Genomic DNA, 18,054 nt, shown 5'->3' on the forward strand with positions numbered 1-18,054 from the left:
GGACAGGGTGCCCTGGGAGGTGGTGGGTGCCCTGTCCCTGGTGACACCAAGGTCAGGCTGGATTGGGCTCTGAGCACCTGATGGAGCTGTGGGTGTCTCTGTTCACAGGGGTATGGGACTGATTCCTTCCACCTCAAACCATTCTACAATTCTATGAAAGTCAAGACTGGAGGAGCCAGCACCTCACCTTTGGATGTGCTCCAACAGATAGCAAGGACCAGGCAGGGCTGATAAGCGTAAAGCGTTCCTGCTAAACTCCTGGGGCCTCTAAAACCCAGATAAAACCCATCCTTCTGAAACTCAGTTTTAGCCTAACCACATCCATTTCATGAGAACCAGGCCTGCAAAACAGGCTGTGAGCAAGGATGCGAGCCAGCCCCTGGCTGACCAGGACTGAAAACCAGACAGCCTTTGTCCCATGTAGACACTGCCTTCCCCACCCCCTTCTTCCACATTTCACTATTTAGAAATATTTACCGGCTCACCAATGGCAACACAGCCGTGCTGCCTCCAGAGGCACAGGAGATGCTGCAGGTCCCAGCACAGCTGGAATCGTGGCTGAGAGCTGAACACCAGCGCAGCTCCCTGGGTCACATTGCACCAAGGCCCATCCTTGCTGATGGCTGAATGCCCCAAGCATCAAGCAGGACACCTGCCTGCCCTGGGACACTGATGGATTTTCCATTAGCAAGGCTGGTTCCAGCCCAGGTGCTGAGTGCTCCCATGCAGCTCTTCTCGAAACAAATGACAAATGTTGTGTCTGTTTTTCCAGCAGTGCCTGCAGCACACGGACTGAGCACATTTATGGCACATTGCTCTTACCATTGCTGCCAACTGACCCGACCTGGGGATGACACAGTGACCCAGGAACAGCAATTTGAACCACAGAGGGGCTGCAGCACTGCGATCCCATGGGGGGCTCCTCCATAGACATGAGAACACTGTGACATCACACAGGAGGATGATTCACCAGGAGCAGAGAAAAACCTGAGCATGGAGACACTGTTCTAAGCCCAGCTCGGTGCAGGAATGCCACATCCTCAGGAAGCTGATGGGGCAGATCCTGCAGCGCTTGGAGTCACGGCTTTCAGATGCTGCAGAGCTCCTGCCTGGAGCAGGACAGCTATGGCACACAGTCTGTGCAGTGTGCCCATGTGGGGAGGGCGCCTGCCCCAGAGACCACACTCAGCGATTCCCCTTACAGAAGCCTTCTGACTACTGTGTTTAGTGCAAAGAGAGTGTTGCTATGATAGGTAACCTCAGAAGAATGGCTAACATTTGCTTGCGCTGTAAACTGTATATAGAAGCTGCTTTAGTAATCGCTCCCTGCTTGTGAGCTCAAGAAAAGGCACGGGTGAAAAGAGCCACAAGTCAGGGAGCATCCCAACCCCTCTGGAACTCACATTAATAATACTAAATGCCTTCAGTAATCAGAGAACAAAGTAACAAAAAGAAAGAAAAATAGTGCAAGGTGAGAAGAGGGCACTGCCTCCCTGTACAGGCAGGCAAGGGCTGTGGGGCAGCTCGGGGGGGCAGGCAATGCCCCACACCTCTCCCCACTGCAATTTTGCTGCACAGATCCACACAAAGCCAAAGCCCTGAGCTGGCTGCGATGCTGAACCACAAGCCTGCAGGGAGCAAAGAGCACAGGGAGAGAGCAACAGCACTGACACAGCACACAGCACGTGGACGCTTCATACACATTTCTGTGATAATATTTATACGTGCACAACTTAACACCATACCACAAGCCCTACGCACAAGCACAGGCAGTATCTGTAGGCTGTTAAGCCCTGCTGTCAGCTGCAGACGGCAAAGCCTTTCCTGCTCCTTGATGGAAAGCAGATCTGAGCCTGTGGCTGAGGACACACAGCGTGGATGGGGGCAGACCCAGGTGCTGTTGATGCAGGTGTGGGATGCCCTTGGCTAGGGCTCAGGACAAAGGAGGAACCTGCTGCACCCGGGCTGACAACAGCTGCACAGAGCCCTGCTGCTTCCTCACAGCCCCGTTCACTGGGCTCAGGCACTCCAGCTTAGCAGGCTGCAGCTTTCCGAGAAGTCAAAACAGGGAACACATTGGAAGGAGTGAGGGAAAAGCATGCTGAGCATGGCACAGCACTGCACGGCTGGCTGTAATGCACGCATCAGGATCTGCTTTTTGCTTTTGCAGGTGGCAAGGTGGAGAGAGCAGTGTCACAAGACTGTATCAAGGCTTTGGCCACACAAGGTTGGAGGTGAGGTCTGTGAGTTTAGCCAGTCGGTGTCTTTTGAACAACAGTTCAGTCAGAAGAGTAAAAGTAGGTGACAGTTTCAGACAGAGAGAAGAGGTTTAATTGAAGTAAGCACCTTCAACTTCCACGTAGTACACATGAAAGTGTGCACAAATATATCACAGAACAGACGAGACTGAAGCAGCCACTCCTCGAGGCTCAGAGCCCCAAGCTGCCACAGCAGCAGCGTTCTGGGCACATGGGCACAGATCACAGCACATGGCACAGCCCACCCCTGGGTGCCCAGCAGTGCCAGGAGACGAACCTCATATGTAACACAGTCACAGAGCTCCAGCCCCTCAGCCAGACAAAGCCTTCCTAGAAGCAGAGGCTGAGCAACCCCACTGAAATGGGAATCAAATCACAGCTTTAAGATAAAGCCTGTCCAGGTGATTCTGTGATTCTGTGCCAAAAGAGACCATCTGAAAGAGCAAAGCAAAGGACTCCGGTGCCATGGGGCAGCAGAACCCTGGCCACAGCCTAGGAGAGCTGCTTCAACACAACCCTATACATTACCCTGGAGAAAAGGCCCCAGAGCTCTGTCCTGCTCCAGGCACCACGCTCACACCGTGCTGCAGCTGGCTCTGCAGCTCCTGACAGGCAATCTGCATGCAAAGAGAAGCAGCACCCGTGTAACCTGACCTGCTCAAGTAAATAGGGTGAAGTGAAATATGGCTCGCCACCTCCCAGCTTTGCTGAATGTTTATTTTGAATAACATGCTTATCTGCTCCAACTGCTCACCATCTGTTTCCAGTCTCCACCAAGCTAATATTTTTCACATTTAGGCACCGAGAAATGGGAAGAATTACATTTAAATTTTATTAACATCTTCCCTCTGCTCCGAGGTCGCCATTCCCTCCCCTCGCCAGCTCTGAGCCATCTGCAGAGCACCTCTGCAGCTCCAAGGGCTGCATGGAGCTGCCTGCATGCAGCTTCCAGCAGCTCACTGCAGCTCCAGCACCGCTTCCAGGCAGTTCCCAACCCTCAGAACTAAACCGAGGAAGGACCCACCAGCGTACCTTGTTGCAGCACTGTGGCATCAGGAAGCGATGGAGGAGGAAGGCAGGAAGCCCTTGGGATGGGGCCGCTGGCAGCAGCCCAAGGAAACACGGGGCTGGGGTACTCAATCCTCCTTAGGGGGTGACAGAGAGCTCTGAAGTCAGCTTTCACCCCGTGTTGCTGGGTGTATGGCACAGCCAAGCTGCGACCTGCAGGCCGTGGTGGGAGGGAAGGACGGCGCCTCGTGCAGAGCCCCGCGGCACTGCGAGCTGCTGAGCCTGGGACCGGAGCTTCGTACATCAAAAATAAACGCGTGCATCTCCTCTGCCATCTCCTCCTCTCCCACACACAGCTGCTTCGCTTTAAATCGCAATTCGGTGCAGTGCTCAGATAGAGGAACTTGAAAGAGCAAAGTATGTTATCATTTGCAACCAGTCCAGAAAGCAGTTAATAAGGGAAATAAGATTAATAATTGATTCCTGACGGCAGACTGCAGATCGCCATCTGCTTCGCCCTTCGGTGCTCTCCATAACACCCTATCAGTGCTCCCATCCCGCAGCCCATTCTGGGCTCTCCTGGTTCCCCTCCTCTCGTCCCCACTCAGCACCGACCCACTGAAACAACCCAAAATATCTCCTCGCAGAGGTCTGCTTTCAGAACCTATTCCATAGCTGCTGCTTTCAGCTGGAGTCCCCTCTGGAAAAGCACCAGCCCATGGGACAGGGCGACAACAGCACTGTGTGCACATACCCTGCACAGCGCTGCGAGGAGCCCAGCGGGGAAAAGAGTTCTCTGAATGGACCAGACTGCCTTCAAAGCAGGGTTTAAAGACGAAGCTCTGCTACGATCTGCTAAGGTTTAAAGCAGAAAAACTCAGTTATGAAAAATCCCATGTGTTACATAGAACAACTCAGCACTGCAATTTCGGGAGTGGGAATCTTTTTTTTTTCTTCCTGCTGCAAAGCAGATAAAGATGTGACTTCCATACCTGGAAATGCTGACCCAAAAGGCAGAAAACTAGCTGCAGCAACCTCTAACTTCTGGAGGTGTTTTCTACTTTCACAGAGGCTTTGAGACTCCTCTTTACACACAGCTTGGCCTGCTCCACAGCTCCTGCCCTCCAGATGGAACACATCAGCTCAGCCCCATCTCGGTGCCCTCCTCTGTCATGGGAACATGCCATCACAGCCCTAGGAGCTGTGTTTAATTGGCATCCTCTTATTGCTAATCAGCTGTGAGGGGCTCTCCACAGCTCCTAATGGTCAATAGAAGTGCACTCACTGATTTAAAGGGGCTTCAGAGCAGAGAATCAGGAGATGCTGTTGCTGAGCACCCACTGCCCATGTGTCCCACAGGCACCTTTCTGCTTGGCCCTGCAGCCTCTGCACAGCAGTCTGCCTTGCTGGCAGCAGAAATAAACCCCAACTGGTCTGTCCTAAGCTCCCAGGCTGCCGACCCCTTCTCTCCCCTACCTGGTGTTCAGTTCCCCAGCTCTTGGTTTGGGAGGAAAAAAAATTCAAGCTGTGGAAGAGGAGGTGATTTTCCACCATCCAGTTCTGCACAGAAGGCAGCAGATGTTGACAAAGCCGCTGTTTCTAGGTCAGTGCAGCCCGCTGCCTTATGGGCTCACCAGCCCTGTCCTCACCAGCTGAGGAGCAGCCACATGGGGAGTTCCCTTGGAGGAGCGCCTCCAGCAGAGCCCGCTCCTCTTCTCGGTGTGTTTTGACCTCCAACACCTGCAGACGTGCTGCTTCGTGTGAACCGGATCAGGGTCAAAGCACCACGGCACGTGTCCCCATCGCAAGGCATGGAGCAAAGCAGCAGCTGGCCCATGTGTCAGCACAACACAAGCTGCTCGGGGTGCTGTGCCTGTGTAGGAAATCCCCGTGCCCAGCCTGCTGCTCCTGGTTGTAAACTGCTAGGGAAAGCCCCCTCTGACTTCCAGCATGCCACAGAGACCTCGCTCATCGCCAGCAGGGCTTCAGAGATCAAAGCTGGAGGTTCACAGCTGCCCCTCCAAGTGCAGACTGAACAAGGAGGGGTATCCAGGGCCCCCTGCAGCCCCGGCCCCACACTGCAGGGGTTGCAAAGGGCATGGCTGCGGGGTCTGTGTTCCTGAGAGACCAGAAACAGTGAGGGAAGGGCAAGAGGCAAACACGAGTCCTGATGAGGAGGAACACCCCTCTCCAGCCTCATGTTTTACCCGAGCATCCCTGAGATCAGATGGCACCTTCACAACAGCACAATTTTCCACCACCATGCTTTCCATATGTGCCTCTTCCGTAAGCTGGGGAGTTCTCAGCCCTGTTCTCCTCCCCCTGAACAAAGAGGCACGTACAGACACCTACAGAAATGTACACCCACATATGGCAGGGTCAGCTCGGAGCACCTGGGAAGTGAATCCAACAGAAGGTAAAGGAGAGCAGCCTGAAAGGGATTAAGAGGAGAAAAAATTCTCATTTCAAATAAGAAAATAGATTCAAACCCATCACAAACTTAGTTGTCCAGTAAGCAAAGATTTCAGGATTTTAAGCCTCATTATTAAAGGTGTACAGGAGGACGGTTTAAGTTAGGAGCTTCAAAACCATGGTTTAGGATCGCATCCTTCTTCCCTTTCTCCCTCTCCGTAGCCCTGCTGCTCAGTGACCTGCTTCCCATCATCACAAACCAATTTAGACAACAGCCAGCACAGAGCAGACCTGGGCTGCCTGCATCGCAGTGCCGCTGGATGAACGAGAAGCACGGCCGCCAGCACTGCACGCTGGGACTGAGCAGCTCCACCTCACAAACCAACCAGCAAAAACCCTCAAAGCAAATCCCCACATTTATTTTAAAGTGCTGTTTTCCTTCCTTCTACAGTCACAGGGAAGGCTGTGACACAGTGCCTATAAATGTCCTTTAACGATACAGCAGGCAGAGCCCCATCTGTGCCTGGGCACAGGTGAGACTTCTCACCACGTGTAAGTGCACCTGCCTTCCAATTACACTCACCAGCCCATTAGGCAAATGAGATCACATCTGAGAGGATATCTGGAAAGTCAAGAAACAGGCCCTGAAGTAAGACATGCTTTATAACCCGCGTGAGCTGAGCTGGGCCTCGGAATGCAGGGCATATTGGGCTGTGCTCGGAGTTCTCTGGGTTGCTGCTGCAGCGCTCAGTGCTGGTGGAGTTCTGAGCATGTGGAGCTCAAGCCAAGGATATCTGCGTGCCCTGCACGCTCACTCCTGGAAAATATGGCCACTTCTGCAGGGCCCTCATCATTGCCAGGTTCTGCCTTGCAGTGGGAGAACAGATCGTTTCCATCTATCCAAAACAGACCACGATATCACTGGCCCAAAACAATTTAGACCGCTGCTGGGTTTCTCCCTGCAACTTGGGGAACAGCACTGAGCTCCAGGACCGTGCCAGCACCCAGGGACACACAGCAGCAGGATGGGCTCACAGCACTGTGTGGTGCCACTGAGGGCACAGGGAACAAACTGCCCTGCTCAGGTGATTTGAGGAATCCATCTGCCTGCACGGACTTTTTTTTTTCTTTCCCTCCTGTGAGTTTATGCAGAACAGAGACAACCTAGCTCAGCTCCCAGCATCCAGATGGCACTTGCAAACCTTGTCTGTGTATCAAATGTTGTTTTTTAGATCAAGTGTCCCTGGTTGACAACACAGAACTTGGAGATGCTATCTTTAGAGAGGCTCTTCTGCAAAGAAGCACCCTTGGAGCACATGTTGCAGGGATATGCTAACATGGCAGCTCTCAGCAGGCACACACGGGTCTGTCTGGGGGCTCAGGGACCCCAGAAAGAACAGAGCATGGCTGAAGCTGAAGGGTGACCCAGCCCCAGCTAACAACAAGCTCTGCAGGAGCGATCCATCAGTAAGACTGCAGAGAAAGGTTAACATCCAGCACTGCAGGATGTGCTCATGGCAAAGTCCACTTGCACACAGGAATGATGCTCACCAAATCCCTACTAATAGAGCTGGAGCAGCTGAACACAGGCAGCAAGCTCTGAGATTTCATTCCTTCTTTCCCCCTGGAGGTTTGGAGACTCCTACCCCGCTTTGCTCCTCACCTCAACACAAAGGTCCAATAACAGACTAACAACAGACTGACTTCCTCCCAGTCTTTATTTCTTCCTCCAGCCTTCATGCATGAATGAAAGCACAAGCAAAGTAACCGCTTTTAAATACTCCATTAACAAAGAGCAGAACTCCAAAACTTTCAGTTTTATATATTTCTGAAACAGCAATGGTAGCTTCAGTAAGTAGCTGTAATCCTTGCTAGAGCAATATCAGCCTCCCCCTAACATTCAGTTGCTTTCCAGTCTCCTCAGCTCCAAGATCATTAAAGCAATTGTCACCTGCATGGGAAAACGCACCAAACCCAGCTATGTTCTGCACACTGCCATGAGCAGCACGGACATGGGGAGAACACAAACGGGGGTGCAAGAGCAAGGAAGGTCCTGGCTCAGCTCAACCCCTGCTCCAAAGGTGACACCGACAGTGCAGAGGGCTGAAGTGACCCCTCCTGCCTGCTGCTGAAAAGAACATTTCAGAGCAGCGACATCAGGTAAAGCAGCAGCTTCTGAAAAAGAAAGTGATCCAGGAGGCAGCTCCTTCCATATTGCAGGCGCTCACAGTAAACACCATATGGCCTGCTAATTTAATTAGGGAGAAGAAACCCCCGAAGTTTGAGATTTGACTTTGAAGGGTTTAAAACAAGTCTGAGGAGAATTGCTCAGCATACCGCATGAGGTTGCTGTCCTGCTCCAGCTGTCCTGCAAAGCCCTCGCCTGGCACTCACCTGCAGGGGCCATAGAAGTGCCCAACCTACAGCCTTGCCCCACATTGCTGGGTCAGCAGAACTAAAAGGATTTCTCTGTTCTTAGCACATCTTCCAGCAAGCACATGAGGGAAATGAGCTTTCTCTTCTCTGACATGGGACAAAAAGCAAGTCCAGAGCCATGAGCATCCCAAGCATCCCAACAGTGTTCTGCCACTGCTGGGGTGGTATTCTAAGGACTGGTGTAATCTGGAGGGAAAAAAAAAAAGTGGAGGAGTAAAATAGGACCTCCTTCTTGCTCCAATTTGGACAATTCACAGCTCTCAGCATCCAGGATCTTTTCAGAACCAAGGCTGGGACTCATTCCTGCTGGGCACAAATCTATGGGAGTACATCATCCCTTCAACAAGCTGCTGGGCCAGCAGCCCCCAGCATAAACTCCATCCATTGCAGCTCTGCAAACTCCTTCTGGGAGACCAGAAGTGCATCCTATGGGAAACCCATTAGCACTCCACAGAAGTGCACAGCCCAGCCTCCCTCCAGAGTCACCAAACTGGGCCACCTGTGTCATTAGGGCAGGAGGGCATGAGAGATGCTGTACCCAATGGCTCCAACAGCACAGATACAGCTGTGCTCACCCATCCCTGCCTGTCCCATGGCAGTTCAGGGCTCATGGACTGCTTCTTGGGGTGAGCTCCCAACCTTCCCCTTGCAGCGGTTGCTCCACAGGAACAAATCTGTCCCTGAATCACAAGATGGCAGTGAGAGGCACAGCCCTACAGTGCTCTGTGCTGCTCTATTGGTGACAAACTCAGGAGAGACCTGGGGTTTGGCTGCAGCCCTCTTATGAACCATGCTGGGAGAAGGCCACGCAGCTCCCAGCACTCTGCAACCTCTATTTGCACAGTTTTCCTCCAGCTCCTCTCCAGAAATGAATTAACCACCAACCTGTTCCTTTTTTGTTTTTCTTCCCCCCCCTTTAGCCCATCCTGGTCTGCTCGTCTGCTTAACAGCAGTGGCAAACCAGTGTGCCAGGAACGACTTTCCCAATTTTCAGGTTAACAATAAAAAACCCCAACAAACATCCAAAGAGCAGCAGACTCCTTCCTGTGAGCAAGGAACCTCCTTCTCAGGACACCGCAAAGATTTAATTTACTGCCAACTGCCCTCTGGCTATTTTACATTTATGGGGTGGGGGTTAGGAAAGGAAGGAGGCAGGAGAGGGCATAATTAGCTCTGCTTGTAAAACGGTCATCGCGGCGGTGATGGTGGCTGGGACGCAGAGCCCATCGGGGCCTTAATAGATTTCAGGGCATTGTTCTGTGGGAGTGCTGAAGTGCGCGCGGGGTGGGGGGAATGAAAAAAAAAAAGGAAAAAAAAAAAATCAATGAGTGGATCCTACTTCTTGCCACAACCCCATATGGAAGTAATCAAGCACGAGGGTGGCAGCTGGGGCCAATAACAGTCACCTGCAGTTGAGGGACATGGGGGTTTCGGATGGGTTTTTAATGCTAATTTCCATGGGAAACAATGCGGGAGCGCGCGGGGCGCAGCCGCCGAGAGCAGTGAATGGCCCCGATGGGAACAATGGCTGCACCTGGTGCTGCAGCACGGCCGGCACGCGGCACCGCACATCTGTTCCGCCCCGCACACACAGCGGGCAGCAACAGGTCGGGCTGCCGGCCCGCAGCCAGCACTGCACACCTCATCCTGCCCCTCTGGGGAGAGCTCAGCGTGGGGCTGGACCCATACGGCCGTGCTGGTTTGGTTTTCCAGGTCCTTTGGAAGGGACGGCTGCAGGCGCTGCAAGGGAGGCTTGCTCCTCAGCAGCAGGGAGCCCAGGGAGCTCATCCACAAACCTCCAGCTCCGTTGTATTTTACACTGAACAAAGCCAATCAAAGCCACGATATTATACTTTAAAATGCTTTGAGACCTCTGAAATTGCCACTGTCCTCGTGCATGTCTGTGGCCGACACACAAACTAATGGGAAGGCCAAAGTCTGGTGACAGAAAGTCACATCAGGCTCAGGGGCTGAGCTCAAGCCTCCATCCTGCGCCACAGCAATGAGAGCAGCACCTCCTGCTTCCAAACCGAGGTCTGTGCTGCTCCCATCTCCAGCTGTTCCCAGGATGCCACCTGAATTAAGGCTCCACTGCAGAAAAGTTTCAGGGCTCCTGGAAAGCTGCAGCACTGCTACCCCAGGGACCACGCTGCATCTGAGCCCATCTCACAGTGAGCTGCTAACAGCAGCCCTGCACAGGAGGACTCAGGGCCATAAAGGGAAGCTTGCAACATCATGGTACTGGTAAGTCAGCTCTTCTGTTATGGGGAACAAACCCAAGCAGCAACAGATTATGACCAGCTCAAGTTCAGATATAAGACATCAGCCAATGCTGCCTTAAACCTCTTACACATGCACAAGTCCTCAAAATGAGTCCATCCAGCTATATCCTATAAATATTGTACACACACATCTTGGTTCTTTTTCCTCCAAACCCTGAAGAATTAAAGCCAAACAAGCAGAGGCCCCTAGCTGCTCCATCCCAAAGGACCTTTGGTTCTGTTAGCTTCATGAACTCCTGCCCACCCAGACAGGGCAGCCTGCAGAGATCACAGGGTGCAGGACCCCACACAACAGCACCACTGTGGCCTTTTCACTACTGGATGGAGTTTCCGCTCTTTCCTTGGGGCAATCTCTGCGTAACATACTTCTCAGATTAAAAATTTATTCTGCTTGCTTTTAGCAAGCCTCCTGCCCCCACAACCCTTCAGACCCTCTGCTCACTGCGCTCTCCTTGTGGTCATTCTTTGCCCAACCTGACTCTGCTTTGTCCTCTTCACCCGGCTTCCCACCCAGGGTCCCTGGGCTGCAGGGTTTGCTGGCTGCTAGAGTTGGGGTAGCTCTGGGCACCTGGCAGAGGATTTACAACTGTTCTGATGAAGCCTCAGTAGTCCCAAAGTCAGAACACCACTTCCATATAAAACTGAAAACCAGAGTCTAGAGCACAGCTCTGAAAACATCTGCACTCAGAGATGCCACACACGTACTATAACCAGCCACCAAGCTCCAAGACATCCCCATCCCAATCACCATGCTCAGCTCCTCACACATCCTTAAATCCTTCCCTTCATTTTTCCTTCTACAGAACCCACAAAGGAAAAGTTTTCCCTGGGACTTGAGCAAGAACCTGAGGCTTTAGGTTGCTCAATGGCCAATTGCACCGCCCTGATGCTAGCAAAACTTCCGCCTGCTCCTAAGTCCCTGGAGCAGCTGCTCCTGCAGCCAGCAGTGTGTTCACGTGCTGGGCAAACCCCCCCGCAGGCAGGGCTGCTGGCCTGGAGCACAGGGTGCTGCCCCTGGGCACTGCATAGCCTTGTCAGAGCTTTTCTGCTCCTATTTCCTCCTTTGTGCTGCTGTGCTGTGAGGCGCCCAGCTCGCATAGCTGCTGTCTGCTGGCTCTCCTGGGGACACCGAGCAGACTCAGAATCGTATTTAAAAAACCAACAACAAAACTAAATCCCAGCCCTTTGCAAACTCCGAGAGAAAGCAAAAACTGGGGTGGGAATGCAGCGTGCCCTGGAGGGGTGCTCCCAGCCGGCTGCTGCACAGGAGCGTCTGCAACTGCTGAACTTCCCCAAAACCAAGGGGAAAGGGCAGGTTTGGAAGAGGAGGTATGTCAAATTGCAATGGAGTAAAGTAGGAGCTGAGATGCAGCAGCTGCAGCCCAGCAGTGGAAGCGTCAGGGCAGGGAGGTGCGCTCCTGTGCCACATCGATCCACAGATTTACATGCTGGGAGCATCGGCTGCTGCGCGAGGAGCGCGGAGACAAAAAGGAGCATTCTGACACAATGCAGAGAAAGGCGAAAACGCAGGGAAGTGAGGAGGGCTGGGGGCTGACGGAACAAATCTGCCTCTGCAGATTTCCCCCAGCATCAAAATTTGCATGCACAAATGAGAGCGAGACGAGGCACAGCAGAAAAACGCATTTTGCTAAAGCACACAAAAACCTCCCTGGCTCTGCATTTCCCCAGAAACCACCAATCCCAACCCTCCGCTCAGGAAAAATAAAAGGGGGAAGAAAAAAAAAGAAATCAAACTGAAACCACTCCACGGCAACACAGAGCGAACCCCCCCGCAGCTCTCCCCTGGCTCCATGTTATTTCAGCTGCAGGATCCCTGCGTCCATGCAAGTTTCTCCCCCTCCCGCCGCCAGCACACGGGCTCGGGGTGCTCCCCAGCACCTCAAGCCCCCCAGCATGGCACCATGAGCCCCTGCGGCTCCTTCCGAAGCAGCCGGCTTACCCTACGCGGCGAGGTTAGCGCAATCCAGCTGCTGTTGAATACACCTCGTTTCGTTGCAATATAAATAAAAAGGCTCTTCCTCCACCGCTCTTAATCTGGGAGCGCAGGCTGAGCCCAGCCTTCCTTCTCCTTTCATTAGCTGGACATGTGTCAGGTCCCTCACATCTGCGATTTCTCACTGCCTGGAGCCGCCTGTCCGGTTCCAGGGAAACACAGATGGCTCCCAGATGGGGAGGTCCCGCCGAGCCGCCCGGCTCCCACCTCGCAGCGCCCGCTCCTGCCCGCGCCGCGCTGCCGGGCGCCTCGCCAGCTGCCAGCACCGCCCCGCACGGGACGTGGCGCGGGTCTGTGGCACCGCGCAGGGACACCCGCTCCTCCGTATGCAACGCTGAGCCCCCGGCATCGGGCAGGGCCCCGCGAGCTGGGAAGCAAGTCGCTTGTAAATCATGGCCGGGAGGAGCCTTCGCCTTTTTCAGATCGGGGTGAACCGGTGGATGAAGTCGCCCATCGGTTTCCCGATGGTTCGTTCCCCCGCGCGCAGCAAGCTCTCGAGCGCGCTCCCCTGCGAGACCCCGCCATGGAGTCTGCGAGGCGGCATGTGGGAGCAATTAGGGGCAGCAGTGAGATAACAAGAGACCGATGTTGCGAGGGTACCAAATGAGGGCTGGAAAATTCAAAGGAAGAGCAATTAAATGTGTAACTTATTAGCTGGGATCGAAGAGGAAGTGTTAAAGCAAAATGTAAATCCTAAATGTTTTATAGGTGGAGTGAAGCCCACGAGGGCTGCAGGCGTGTGAGGGAAAGCTGCTGGACATCTCTCTGCAGGACCATGCTGTGCCCTAATGCAGCGCCGGTGGCTCTGCCACCCACACACAGCCCCTTCCCCACGAGCAGCAGCAGCACACTGACAGCAGCACAGCTGCCCACATCCCACCCGAGGAGCAGAAGGGATGTTGGAATTTTGCTTGCAGAAATATCCCGCTCTGCAGTCTGGGCACTGGAGCACACAGGTGGATGTGAAGTGCTCAGGAGGAACTCACCACAGCAGGCTGTGTTTTGCAGGTTCAGGTTGTGATGTAATCCTTATGAAGTGTTTGCAGGCAGTTTTAGCTCTCCCTCCACCAGCCAGACTCCTATGTACCTTGCCAGGACAGCACAAGAGCTGCCACTGCCCAGTGCAAGGGATTTTCATTTCCCAAAACCAGAAAAGACACAAGTTGAACCCTGCACTCCATTGGTGCACAGGTGGTGGGTATTCACTCGCTCACAAGCACAAGAACACCTCTTGTTAGGGTCTTTCCACTTGCACCCCCATACTGCTGCCATCCTCCTGGACCCCTGCAGCTTGGTGGCCCTGCAGAGCTACAACCCAGGACATCACCAAAGCACTCCAGCTCAGTGTTCTGCCTTACCGGGGCTCTGACACTTGCAATGAAGGTTGTGCAAAATACCAAAGCTCTCAGTATTTCATATGCCAAGATGGAAAAACCTCTGTCTAATCTCTGAGTTAGACAGACAACGAAGCAAGACAAAAAGTAAGCAGCTCCATGAGCACCAGGATTCCTAAAACTGATCTCCACGGTCCCAACACCCAACAATTTGGTGCCTTACAGCATCATTCTGCAGCTCCACAAGGTACAAGGTCACACAGCAGCTTTGCCCATCAGGACTGGCTCCAGGCAGAGGGAAGCAGCCCCAGTGTTGATGGCACTGAGCATCAGGCCCTGCCGCTCCTGCCCTGTCCTGCGGCACAGATCCTACCCAGGAACTCCAAGACTGCTGCAGGAGCACAGGGGAGGAGGAGGATGCGGATGCTGCAGCCAAACTGCAGTGATGGGTCTCTGGGGCAACAGCATCAGAGAAAGTCCTCTTAGAAAGCAAGCAGTGTTCTGGGGCTAATTGAAGCAGGTTAACTGACACCCCCTACGCCCTTCTTTAATCTTATTTTAATGCAAGGACCTCAGTGTAGACACTGGACTAAACAAGAGCATGACGATGTCCAGGTAGGAATTGCTGCTTGCTGCCACACCTGCACCAGCCCTCAAGTCACATTAACTAGAGATGGGGGAACCTGGGTGCCACAGCGAGCCCACACTGTGCTGAGCCTCCTGCCAGCACTCCTCCCAAAGCGAGCAAGGGAAGATGAGAACCGTTGAGAAGCCCTGAGCCACAGCACCTACTGCCCCCAAGCAGCTCACTCACCTGTGTAACCCACAGGCAGCCTGCCCTCTGAAAGCATATCACACCAACTTCCCAAAGCCCAGATCCCTATGTCCATGGACAGCACAATGGAAAGAGCAAGGCCAGCCAGCAGCAGAATGGAAATTGCTTTCCCCGACTCACCACGTCTATCTGCTGCTGCTTTCTTCTCACGGCAATGTTCCATGGAAAGAACGATGCAAACAAAATTTGAACAGTGGGAGCTATTGATACCTGCTGCTCAGTGTGGTTTCTGAGGAAAGTGGAGAAATCTGAAGAATTTTTCCAGTTTGCAGTGGAATTTGCATGCCCATCACAGCCCATTCCCACAGAGCATAGGGGACCTGAACTTCTTCATTTCCCTTCAGTGCCACTGTATTTCAGAACCACTGATGCTTTACTTTCTGCCCACCATGCTCTTACCTTGGAAAGAAGCTCAGCATGCACTCATGGCAGCCCAGGAAGCCTCTGCAATTCTGGGCTGATCACTTTCCATTGCACAGAAAATAAATCCAAGCACACCAAGGTGGCCAAAGCCATCTATCAAGCTAAATGGAAACTGTAAATTCATGCTAACTGGAATCTGATGGAAACCAATTGGGAACCTCCTCCTCCCCTAGACCTGGGTTTGGCAGAGAGTCTGATGTCTCATCACCTCCTTTGTGCCTCCCTCAGAGGCTGCACCCCTCCCAGATTTATCACATTTAACAAATATCTTCTTTTTAATACCTCCATCAAGTTAGCACACAGCAGATTATGTTAACAAGCTTAATTAGTCAAGTAAAGCTAATCATATTGCCTCATACACGTGTAGGATTCAGCATTTGTATCATTTCAACATTACCCAGAGTAATGCATGCACCAAAGGCTGGCTTTAAATGAATGAGCTGAATTTACACCCAGAACAACTACGATGAAACACTGAGGGAATACCAGTGGAAGCAAAGGTTCACCAATTAGGCACAACCTCACCAAGTTCCTGCAGCCTCACTTATGGCTGCTGACTGATGGCAGGGGGAGGAAGGGAAAAGGACTCTGGCAAAGGCAGCCTTGCTCCTCTGACCACATAAACGAAGGAAACGCTCAGGGGGTGATGTCCCATCCAAAATAATGGGGGAGACTGGTTCCTAAACCAAAAACCCATGCTACGATTAGAAATCCCAGTTTGCAGTTGTCATGGGTATTAAAACCAAACGTGGAAATATGGAAAAAATGAGTAAGCCCATTTGAATAGTGTAAAACCCAGCCTGCAGAGGATTAAGTCCAGTTCAACAGCTCTGCAGCTTGACAATATTTTCCAAAGAGCAAGGTCAAAAGGTACGAAATCAATAGCAGCCCTGTTGGATGGCTGAGGTTTGCCACAAGGCACACACCCACCCCTCCAAGGGCAGCTTTGGTGACAGTGGCTGCTGGGCAGCCACGCGGGGACCAGCAGGAGGGCCTGCAAGCCAAGCAAGCACACGGGAACACACCTCAAAGCAACACAATGTGTGCTTTTGCTCTCATCCCAGGAAGGGCAGCATTTACAATCAAAACCAAACAGACTGCGGCAGACCCCAAGCCCTTCCCCATGGTTGGGCCATTAAGCGGCGGCTCGCTTCCTGCCCTCCTACCATCAGTTTTCCCCTTCCAGGACAATGTTCTCACCCTGGGAACTCCTTTTCTTTCACCTCCCACCACTTTCACAGAACCTTTCCTCCTTCACCCCGCATTTCCCTCCCCTGTGCCCCTGGTCAGTACAGCTGCAGGCACTTTGCAGGCAGCTGCACATGGCACACGCACTCCTTGTGCTACCACACGTCCCGTAACACAGCGCCTCCATGCCATGCTGCTGCCCACCAGGCTTACAAAAAAAATCCTCCATTCTGTTGTGCTCCTTTTTTCCAGCAAAGCCTCTGACTGAGGGCTTCAGGCCGGACTCTCCAGCTGGTGCCAGAGCTCTGCTGGTTTGCAGTGTTAGTGCTGAGCAGAGCTCCCTCCCTTCCCCCCCACCAAACAACCCAAACCACATGGTTTAAACGGCAACTTCCCTTCTGGTTTTGTCGATTTTTAATTTTTTTTTTTTTCTTCAACATTTTCCTTCCCAACGCCTGTGCTTGTCAGCTCCTCTTCAGCTGTCAGCCGGCCCACGAGGGTGGACGGAGGGGGAAATACAAAAGCCAGCCCCAGCCCAGCACTCCATGCCTGGCCGACATCCTGAGCTTCCTCTGCTGGCTCCAGGCAGGCTGATGTGGGCACTGCTGGGAGCGATCCGTGCAGGACAGTGCTGTGCTCCCCTCCTGCCTGCTGCTGAGTGCTGACCATGGGAAGGTGTGCAGGGCCTCGGCAGGGAGCTGCAGCCAGAGGAGGCAGGAGGAGAGAGGCTGGATCATGGCTGTGCCACGGTGCTTCAGTGTGAAGAAATGTTAATTAAATGGGAGGCTCATTAAGAGAGCTCAGCCTGCATCCGGATCCTCCTCCTCCTCACCTTTCATCCTGCTGGATGCTCCTTGCTCTCATTCCTTCTATTCACATTTTGGTGCCCTGTAGCCATTCCTCCTTCCTTTCCAGATCCTCTTCCCCTTCCCACTCCATGCTTTCAATCTCCTTTTTGGCCTTATTCCTGCTCCACAGCCTGCCTTCACCATCTCCCTGGCACCCACATGCCCCATGGACAGCCCAGCAGTGTCACACAACACCTGTGCCCAACCACTGCAGCTAGCTGCAGCAGCCCAGCAATGCACCAACCAAAAACCAAGAGGCATGAGGGGCTGGGACAATGGCTGCCTGCACTGCTATTTGCCTTGGCACCAAGAGGTGCACAAAATGCAGAAGAGCAAGATGTTAAGTGCAGAAGGTGAAAACCACCAGCTGAAGTGCTTTATGGCACCCAGCAGATCTCCCCTTGCAGGCAGGAACAAAAGCAGGGCTAAGTGACACCGGTGGTAACACGCAAAGCCAAACAGCTGCCAGTTTGGCTTATGCATCACCCTAAAACATCCCCTTTGGATGTGGGAGGGTTAACTCCCTGCTAAAGATCAGCTCTGTGGTAGGAGAAATGAAACAAGAAAACAAGTGAGGAAACACCATTCTAGAATCATTAAGGTTTTGAGACTCTCCAACTGGCTTCTATTAGGATTGCATCCATATTTGGGCGCCTGGAGGAAGGAAAAATAAAACAAGACCTATTTGCAGAGGCACAAAGCCACACACGGGATCCTTGATTTGCCTTTGCTGCACAGCCCTAGGAGGTGCAGGAAGGGTGATTGAGGACCTGAAGTTCTATTCCCTTCATTTTTGTTACCAGCAAAGCCTACTTGCAGACTCACAGCTCACGGCAGCAGGAAGTTCATGTTTACAAGTTTTCAAGAAAAAAAAAGGTCCAGCATTCCTGTCCTCTGTAATCCAGTGGTGAGACTCAGCTCACGTGGGAGCCCCCAGCCCAGTGCTGCATAGAGCTCTGCCTGTCTGAAATACCCAGCCCCAGAGATACAGCTATGGAATAGCCAAGGGCAGAAGG

The 18,054-nt window shown here is 52.8% G+C and overlaps 1 protein-coding gene and 1 long non-coding RNA gene across 9 annotated transcripts in view; both read right to left on the minus strand.

The window, feature by feature from the left end:
- Window positions 1–18,054, minus strand: part of LOC128081179 (uncharacterized) — a 123,231-nt gene that overhangs the window by 54,330 nt on the left and 50,847 nt on the right. The gene's annotated exons all lie outside the window — the stretch shown is intronic.
- Window positions 1–18,054, minus strand: part of CBFA2T2 (CBFA2/RUNX1 partner transcriptional co-repressor 2) — a 51,604-nt gene that overhangs the window by 15,437 nt on the left and 18,113 nt on the right. The window contains exon 1 of one of the 8 annotated variants that reach the window (XM_052684124.1): window positions 12,357–12,625. The exons of the other annotated variants lie outside the window; for them this stretch is intronic. The gene's annotated coding sequence lies outside the window, so the exon portion shown is untranslated. Of the gene's footprint in view, window positions 1–12,356; window positions 12,626–18,054 lie in introns of those variants that run through there. 8 annotated transcript variants of the gene reach the window in all.

This window comes from Tympanuchus pallidicinctus, unplaced genomic scaffold, assembly GCF_026119805.1.
Source record: "Tympanuchus pallidicinctus isolate F22 unplaced genomic scaffold, pur_lepc_1.0 scaffold20, whole genome shotgun sequence".
Taxonomy (NCBI): domain Eukaryota; kingdom Metazoa; phylum Chordata; class Aves; order Galliformes; family Phasianidae; genus Tympanuchus; species Tympanuchus pallidicinctus.